The following is a 9,754-nucleotide window of genomic DNA, read 5'->3' on the forward strand; positions in this document are numbered from 1 at the left end:
TTTTTTTTTTTTTTTTTTTTTTTTTTTTTTTTTTTTTTTTTTTCTTTGAAGAGCGAGGGCTCGTCCCTTCCGCCCCAGGAGGCAGAGCCGCCGTGCCTCGGGCGGGCGGAGGCCGGGACCGGGCTTGCCCGAGCCTGTCAAGCGCTCCCGGCTCCGGCCTCGGGGCTCCGTGGGTCTGCTGGTGCTGCTACTTGTAACATGCTCGGGGAAACATCTACGGGATTCCTGCTCGGTTGGCAAGTCCTTCCACGTTTAGAGGAGGAAATCCTCCCTTGCTAGCACCCAGGCCAGTGGGGTGTCACCGCGGGGTTAGAGAGGAGCTGGAGGGAAGGAGGAAGGCTGGAGGCATGCGTGACCGTGACACTGCTTGTGTGATCGCACAACCGCTTGCACCCGTGATGCACTCGTAAGCGATGTGTGCGCCCAGGAGAAATACAGCCGTCGGACCGGGCGAGGTTTGGATTTTTTTTCCCTGCTCCTTGTTTTCGTGAGTTCTATGGGCGGATAAGTTCCCCTCTTAGCTATGCTTCGGGACAACGGATGCTTTCGCGATGATGATTTTCTGGGGGAGAGTGCGAGTCCCTCGGAAATCTCCCCTTCCCGCCCCGCCCCAGCCCACGCTCGGCCCCTGCTTGCTGGGGAGCTCCTTGAGGAGCGGGGAGAGCAGGTAATGCCTGAGGAAAGCTCCGAGTGAATAAAATACATTCCTTTAGTGTGGTTCCTCTCTTGAAGTGTCCCTTGATGTTGGGTTTTCCTCTCCTCTACAACTTCGTCGCCAGATCTCCGTCCCACTTCACTGCTCTTGCGACTGAACACGACGCTTGCTCATCTTCTGTGGGCTCTCCGTGGGGACTGAGGCTATTCTTTCGCAGCTCTGGTGGCTGGGAAAAAAAACAAACAGAGAGAGAGAGAGAGAAAAAGAAATAATAAAAAAAAAAAACAACGAAAATTACCTATTTCGAAGACTTACAGTGTTGAGTGTCACTCAAAAGACGGATCCGTCTTTTGCATACAAAACTCATGGCAAAATTGAGCTCTTTTAATAGCCTTTTAACTGGTGGTATAAAAATTGATTGGTGGTGGAAAGTAGTAAATAGTGGTAATAAAAGAATGGATTCAAACTGTGAACCGTGAATAAGCCTTCCTGGAAAGAACTGAACTAAGTAGAGAGTAGGTAGGCAATTAGCTTGCTTCTGTTCTGAAAATTTAGAAGAAAATGGAAGTGCGAAGCGTTGGCACTTTTTTTTTTTTAACACTCCGAGACAAAAGAGTAAAAAGAAGAAAAAATAGGGTTATGGTGGAAATAGGCGAGATATGATAAAAGCGAGATGTGAAAGGCGTGAGTGCCGAAACGGTTATGCCCGCCCCGGGCGCTGCCCCGCCGCAGCCCGGTGGCTCGGAGCCGGCGGCTGAGCTTCAGCAAAAGTCACGGCGTTCAGAAATGTTGCAACAGCACTTTGAAAGTCTCCGAAGAAAAGCTGAATTGTTGGAACTTAGGTAACTTAAGGAAACTCGTTATGACCTACATTGCTGTTCTGAGTCAGCAGCTGCAGCCCCAGCCCCGGCGGGTCCCACTGCCGCCGCCGCGCACCCCGCGGGCGGAGCCGCCCCCCCCGCCGCCGCCCGGGCTCGCTGCTTCCCGGGTTTACAAACAAAGTCGCCTGGATCGAGATGGTTTCACTTCTGCCGTCAGGAATGCCTCCGCTGCCTTTTTTATTTTTTTTCCCCTACCAGGTTTGCGGACAGAGCAGACTGCTTGCCTCAGTGCTGGTTTAAGTGGAAGACAAGGTCTTTTCCCCAAGTTTTTAAGAGCTATACTTTATTTTCTGAAGGGATACCGATTGTTTCCTGCACGGGACAATAGATGCTTTATAGGGGAAAGTTATTACATGTTGCACACTGCATTGCTCTTACGATAGAGAAGGAAACTCTGAAGTTCCAATTAAAAGCTTACTAAACAACTTTCCATATTTCTCCTGTAATGTAATATGAAAGTAGCAGCGATTAAGCTCCAGATGTTCACATTGTCAAGCCTCATACTTTAAGCCAGTTTGCAGAGAGCTTGGACAGTTACACTGACCGTTTATTAAACGCACAATCAGCGTCAGGGGAAGAATTCAGAATATTTTAACATCTTGATTAAAGTAATCTGTGCGCCAAGGTACCGCATTACCCTGGCCAGACGAGGGACTGGGAAAATCATCCAGTCAGCTTTCTTTGATATTCAGAAAGACGAAAGAGTCGAGATGAAATGACCTCAGAAAACTCCGCCTTTGGAAAGCAGTGCTGGCCGCCTCTCCCTTGCCCCCTGCCTCTCCCCCTCAATTCTCACTTCTTGTTTATCGACACTCCGTTGCCATCAGCAGGAGAACTGAAACGACAAAACTTAGCTCCAAACGCCTGGATTTTCCGGTCAGGCGTTTACCGTGTTTGCACACCTCTCCGAGCGCTGCTCCTGGTATCATTATCATTATGACTGGTGTATTTATAGAAACTTTTTGGGGGATTTTATGTGCCAAGTACGGCAACTCACTGCATTTAATAATGAGACAGAAAAATCCTATTTCCTTTCCTTTATTTTTTTTTAAAGACAATTTCACAGTAGTGGTGGGGTGTTGATTCGACGATCTTAACCGACAACTTTTAGCAGCTGTGAGTTTCCTGCAACAGTGATAGTTCGGTCTCCCTTCTTAAGAAACCAGCAAGATTTGGAGACAGCGATTGAAATCATCTCCCCGTGACCCTAAGCAGGGAGGGGGGGCAGGAAAACGCTGCCTCAGATTTTGGGTGTCGGGGAAGAGTTTTTTCTCGATGGGTGGTGGCATTTCCCCAAGTCCCGTTTCCCACCAGATGGGTTTGCTGATGGACACGGGGGTGCGTCCCTGCTCCTCACCGTGGGGATGAGCCACGGAGGCGCAGCCACCTCCGGCTCTGCGCTCGGCGGGTGCTGCCAACCACCACCAAATAAAGTCAACGCCTTTGCCTGCCTGATTTTTTATTTTTCAAAGAACCCGTAAAATTCCCCCTGATGTCACGGAAAGAGAGAGGTGGTAACCTCCACTTCAGAGCTCTCCTTGCTCACAAGCCCCAAATGTCAAGGGCAGGGGATAGAAGACATTTGTGCTTAAAGGAAAAAGTAAGAGGAAAAAGTAAAAAAAAAAAACCCGAAAACAACCAGAACCCAACAGAAAACAAACTTAACAATAAAACCCCCCAGATATAGCTGGGGAGGAGAAGGGTGTGAGGAAACAGGGGGTGAGAAGCGTTTTAGCTTTGCCAGGGTTGACACGGTGCGTCTGCACTTCCAGCGAAGCGAGAGCGACTCCGGCATCCCGCTCTCCTCCTCGGCTGTTTTCTTGCGAGTTCTGCGGGAGCCCCGCTATTTCTCCTGGGCTGCACTGCCCGGGCTCTGCGAGGCAGCCTCAGGACCCGCTGACCTCCCCTTGCCCCTCTCTCAAACGCCTCCAGAGGGCTTGGGCAGCCCCGGAGCGGTGCAAGGACGGGCGGCGGAGCCCTCTCCGCTCCCCCAAATCGCTCTCCGTGCGGTGAAGCCCACAGAATGGCTCCAAAAGCGAGATTTTGGGAAACCTGTGGAGAGAATGGACGTGATCTGCGTGTCAAAGCGAAGCTGAAGGATCAGCAGCCGCGGTTGACACCGATCACTTCTACTGAGATTTTTGGGGGACCTTTTTTTTTTTTCCGGTCTGGAAATTTTTTTTGGGTGTGTCTAGAGCCGCGTAATTTCGTAATTATTTTTTCAGACACCGTTGTCTATATCCAGCGTGTGCGACCAGGTTGTTAAACACTGGGTGATTTTTGCTCATAGCAACTGGATCTCTGCAAGGTTTAATTTAACCCCGTCTGCCTCATCACGTTTCTTTTACCGAACAAAGTAGCTTTCTGGCCAGCCTGCGATCAGCTCGGTACTGCTCTCTATTGCAGGACCGAAAAGGTACAATACAAGGTATGCAAAGAGATTGTAGCCTTTCAGGATGTTACAGAGGTAAAATCAAAGTCCCGGGACTGTAATAGGAAAATCCTGGTAGCCGTCCAAGAACAAAATCGTTATTTTCAATTGAGTCGAGTTTGTTTTTTTTTTCTTTCTTTCTTTTTTTTTTTCCTCTCCCATCTTCTCTTTCTTTCCTAGCGTAGCTGCTAAGTGCCTTTGTTCTTTGTAAATTAGTGAGGGCTTTAAAACGTTCTCGTCACGATTGACTGGCGGCAGGATATATACAGCAAATAATGACGACCCTTAGCGAAAGAAATACAGTAAGCTGGGTTTGGATAAGCAATGTCACAGCGAGGACTTATCTTTTCCTTTTCTTTTTTCTTTTGAGTTTTTTTAAACTTCCTTTATTTCAGAGCTGTGACTAAGACCAGGGGGTGTAATTTCATAAATGCCCCCCCCCGTGGCTGCCGAGCGCCTCTGGCCGGAGAGGGGCTGCCGGGCACTGGGACCATGGGCGTGGGGAGCTCGCTTCTCTCCAGCCGCAAATATTAAGTCTCTCTCTCCTTTTCGTTCACCAGTCCAAAGATTTCGCTGATAATAACAAAATCTCTGTGTGACGGCTCGCTTTCGTGCCAGGCTCAATATCCAGCTCATCCCCTCGATGTCAGCTTTCTCAGCGTTCCGTTTTCGGACACCCTTGTCCTCAGAGATGTCCCCAAGCCCATATTTTTATGTGTCCCGTTGTCCCTTTCCCGCCCCAGTGACATTGGGGCGGGGTTTCGTCTCCTGTCAAATTTTGCTTAGATTTGGGTGTAAGTTTAGGTACTTTGAGTTCTACAGACGACTATGTTATCTTTCTATTTGACGTAAAATTATGCCATTTTAAATCCCGTCGTTAAAAATACCAAATGCAAATACTCAGCACCTTTATTTCTTGGCTATGGTACTTTCATTTCTCCCGGTACATAAGAATTTATTTAACATGTAGAAAGAAGCGAAGAATCACCTCCTTTTAGCAGAAGGTCAAACGGTACAATTAAGCAAAGAAGTACAGAGAGCTGGGAAAAGCTGGAATACCGCTATTAAAAAAAAAAAAAAAAAGAGGTAGCAACAACTGTTTTGGGTTTTGTGGTTATGGGGGTTTTTTTGTTTGTTTGTTGTTTTTTTTTTTATCTAACTGTAACCTTTTGGACTTGAGTTAGCTGCTGCTTTTGGGTTATTTACTAGTCTGGGGAAGATGCTGAGCTGCTGAAGGGCCCGATTCTGATGCCGACGCGACGCAGTTCCCAGTGAGGCGGGGGTAGGGCCAGGGCCCGGGGGGGTCCTGGCACTGTAGCCGTCCCTACCCTCAACTCTGCGTCAGACGAAGCGAGAAGAACAGCTGCCAGCCCTCTGCAGATCTGCTTCCCAGGCTGGTTTTGGCTTCCGGGGAAAAGAGTGGTTACTGTAAAATGTTCAAATTGCTCGAATGGAAACTTTCCAGTGTGTTGGAAATAGGTAAAGACAGAAACAACGACACCACTTCGAAACGTAACTTCTCACTCCCCGAAAAGCCAGATAAACCTTCATGACCTGGTAATAAATGACAGTCATTTCCATATCACTCCGCCGAAACTCAGACGTTTGTGTTTGGGAGAATTTCAGTCTTTCCTTTTCCATCACTCTTGGAGAGCAGGGGAGTCCTCCTTCAGCACCGCCGGTCCTGCCGTCCATGCTACCGCCGGAACGCCGCTTCCATTTTCCGCAGGTTTCCCGGCGGGGTAGCGGGGTCTCCCTGCGGCCAGGATTCGTTTTCCCCGCTCCCTCTCTGCCCCTTTGGACGCCCTGTGCAGGGCAGAGGGACAGGGGACCGCTGGTTCCTTCACCGCCACTGCCACACGCTGCCACCCGCCCTGCGCGCCCCGGCTGGGGCCGGTGGTTCTGCAGCTACTGCCAAGTCATTAAAGCTTTTTTAAAATATTTTTGTTCAATTATTGTTTCTCTGCACCAGCCTCTTATCTTTTCTCGCAGATACTCGAGCCAGTGAAAGCAGTGGGTGTGGAGGCAGTTGCGGCAGCCCGGAGATCTTGCCTTTCTCCCTCTCTTCTCTAAACACTGCCGCTGACATGTTGGCAGTGTTGGTGATTCAGCTTCAGTTGCTGCTGCTGGTCAGTATTTACCATCAGACAGACGGGTTCAGCTTATTGTTTTTCTTTCCGGGAAGAAAATGTAAAAAAAACCCAAAACCAACCAACCAACCAACCAACCAAACCTCCCCCCCCAAAAAACAAAACCAAACCAAAACAAAAAAAGTGTCTTCGGCCATTTTCTGCAAACTTGACGCCCCGAGCTGCGGGTTTGTCCGTGCTCGGACTTTCCTGGAGGAGATGAAGCATTGCTGGTCTTTCCCTGTGCACAGTTACTGCGAACACCACAGCCGGGCGGCAAAGCAACTTGTGGGTCCCATCGGCAGAGATCCCGTCTCCTTTTCCCGTGCTTTTCTCTGTGATAGTGGTCATGAGCTGTCCCAGGGCATGATTAACCCTTCCTGTGGTCCTGGGGCTGTCACCGAGGGCTGCATCACCGAGTCCCTCTGTTTCGTGCCTCCTGCTTGGTGCACGGGGGACGAACCTCTCCCTAAGGCACTCCGAGGACGCGTGGGATGGGTACCCACAGGAGGAGCTGTGGCAGTGCCGGGACAATGCTGGCACTATGCTGGGACAGTCCACGACTCTGCTGGGAAAGCCTGTGACAGCGCTGGGACAGTCTGTGACTGTGTTCGGGCAGTGCTGGCACAGTTGGGGTGATGCTAGGACAGTCGAGTAGTGTCTTGGAACAGTTAGGATAGTTCTGGGACATCCTGGGGCGGTGCTGGGACAAAACTGGGGCAGGCTGAACTGCCCTGTCACTGTCTTGGGACAGTGGTGGAAGATCTGAGACAGTGCTGGAAATGTCTTAGGACAGTTAGGATGGTGCTGGGACTGTCCTGTCACAGATTAGGATAGGGCTGGAATAGTGCTGAAACAGTTAGGACAGTGCTGGTACCTCCCGGCCCAGTGCCGGAACGGTGCCAGGACAGCTGGAGCAGTGCGGGACAGGCTGGGAGGAGGCAGCGCCGGGAGGCTCCGGGTCGGAATGAGGCCGAGCCGGGCAGGGTTGGCGGGGAGGGGGGAGCTGCCTGTGACATCGCCGCCACACCTGGGCCGGGACGCGGAGGGCTTCCGTTTCTTCCGCTCCCAGCGGAGAGCTCACTGGGACACTCTCAGGCCCAGCCCCGGCCCGGCCTCTGCGGCCGCTGCGAAGGGTCCGTGCGAGGAAAGGCTGGTCTGCAGAGCCGGCCCCGGGCTCTCCGTGCAGCTCGCCCAGGGCTCCTTACAGCTGGCCGCCGCCTCTCCACTGGCTCTCAGGTAACACGGGGCTGCCGGGGTGCGGCGTTCAAGGAGTGCTCGCATCCCGCGTCTCTTCTGTGTAAAAATTGATAGGCAGCCAAGAGCTCGAAAAGGCGGCTGATAACATCAACCCCTTCTACCTTCTGTACAGCTGCACCCAATACACCTTGTGGTTTCCTCCCTCCTTCGGTTTTTCTCCCACCCACCTTCCCCTTGGAGACCCCTGGCCGCCGCCCGCACCGCCTCGCCCACCGCCGCAGGGCCGCCCCCGCGGGTCACCCGGAGCGGCACCGCCGGCGATCCCCGCTCCAGCTCGGTGGGGCTACTCCACCGATACTCATCTATTGAAATTGCAAATGATTTGCACTCTTAAGTGCCAGTGGCTCTGGAAAAAAATATCTTCTTCTTTACTTTTGCTTCGAGATATAGAATGCAGTTCTTTCTTGGCCATGTGCATTTAGCCACTTCAATTCATTAAAGATGTGTGCTTTGTACAATCCCACAGGACAACTTTAATCGATGGTGAGATTTTATTTGATTTGGCAGTGTAACAGTGGAGATTTGACTCATCAAGATGTAAATTAAGAGTAAACAGAGAAAAAGTGTTTCTCTGCATACATCTGAACATTCCTCTTTTTAATAGATTAATTAATACTACTTCTCAGTCATAAATTAGTAAGTGCTCTTGAGGGAATTGAAGGAAGAGTAACCATCATGATTAGTGTATTAAATGGCTAATGTATGGAAAAATTTTCAATATCTATAAGGTACATCTGCATAGATAGAACTGAAAGTAGTTTGGGTAATGAAATGTGTGTGCTTGCGGCTGGGCAGATTTGCAATGTGCAACTGTAATAGTACTGCTCCTGCTGAAGTGCTCACTCATACTAGCAATGCTCAGTGCTTCAGGAGATGCTAGCTTCTGGCCTAAAATTCAAACCAGTTTTGAATTGTTGCTTTAAGATACGCAAGCTCCAGAGAGAAATGAGATTTCAGAAGCTTCACATGCCTGGCCTGTTGTATTACCTAACTCTACATGGTTTAATGTTAGCACATATATAGTACATATAGTTTGCAACTGTGTGTTTGTCACTCTTCTGAGAGTCCAGATTTCCTCCTGTATTTCACAGCAAATTGAAGCCCTTGATTTGGAACTTTGTATACTACCTTAAAGTCTAGATTCCTGAAGTCTGGACATGACGATATCTAGCTAAAGGTGAAAATTATAAAATGTTATATGAAAAGGAAGTCTTGTCAGTGTAAAATGATATTCAGAAAGTATTTGTTAATCAAAAGCTAGTTACATTATTTTAGTAAATACAGCTTGGTGGGGTTTTTTTGTACATTTCAGAAAGAGCCACAGAGTGGCTCAGCTATGTGTGACACTACAAAAACCACAGGTTTAAACTATCAACACATCTTTTTATAGGTCCATGCTTTTCACATGTAACACACGTATTTTTAGTACACATCAGCTATATATGATACAGATTTCAGAAAACACCCACAACACCTAGTTCACTGCCCAGAAGTATGTTTAGGTCAGAAACTCTGCAAAGTTTTTCACATGAAGCTTTCCTCCACTTGAGACCATCTTGAATTATTTGGGGCTTGGGTAGCTCAGATGGGACCGTAGGCCTGGATCCCCAAATATCACAGAATATGCTGCATTGGAAGGGACCCACAAGGATCATCAAGTCCAACTCCTGGCTCTGCACTGGACCATTCCCAAGAGTCACACCACGGGCCTGAGAGTATCATCCAAATTCTTCTTGAATTCTGGCAGTCTTGGTGCTGGAACCACTTCCCTGGGGAGCCTGTTCCATGTGCCCAACCACCCTCTGGGTGATGAACCTTTGCTAATATCTAACTTTAATCTCCCCTGGCACAACTTCAAGCCATTCCCTTGAATTCTGTCACTGGTCACTGTTAGTGTCTACCCCTCCTCTTCCCCTCACGAGGAAGTTGTGGACTGTGATGAGGTCTCCTCTCAGTCTCCTCTTCTCCAGGCTGAACAGACCAAGTGACCTCAGCTGCTCCTCATATGACCTCCCCTCAAAGTCCTTCACCATCCTCATGGCTCTCCTTTGGACACTCTTTAATAGCTTAATATCTTTCTTATATTGTGATGCCCAAAACTGCCACAATATTCAAGGTGAGGCCGCACCAGTGCAGAGCAGAGCAGGACAATCCCCTCCCTTGACTGGCTGGCGATGCTTTGCTTGATGGTCCCCAGGACACGGTTGGCCCTCCTGACTGCCAGGGCACTGCTGACTCATATTCAACTTGTAATCAACCAGGACTCCCAGGTCCCTTTCCATGGCACTGCTTTCCAGCATCTCATTCCCAGTCTGTACGTTCATCTGGGATTGCCCCATCCCAAGTGCAGAATCCAGCGCTTTCCCTTGTTGAACTTCCTATGGTTGGTGATTGCCCC

General features: G+C 49.5%; 1 long non-coding RNA gene across 1 annotated transcript in view; it reads left to right on the plus strand.

The window, feature by feature from the left end:
• Positions 1-6,134, plus strand: part of LOC108497428 — a 55,539-nt gene extending 49,405 nt beyond the window's left edge. Inside the window, exon 12 of the long non-coding RNA XR_001874819.1 lies at positions 5,960-6,134. This is a non-coding gene — a long non-coding RNA (uncharacterized LOC108497428). The remainder of the gene's footprint in view (positions 1-5,959) is intronic.
• Positions 6,135-9,754: the final 3,620 nt, after the last annotated feature.

This window comes from Lepidothrix coronata, unplaced genomic scaffold (genome assembly GCF_001604755.1).
Source record: "Lepidothrix coronata isolate B3197 unplaced genomic scaffold, Lepidothrix_coronata-1.0 Scaffold48, whole genome shotgun sequence".
In the NCBI taxonomy this organism is placed as follows: domain Eukaryota; kingdom Metazoa; phylum Chordata; class Aves; order Passeriformes; family Pipridae; genus Lepidothrix; species Lepidothrix coronata.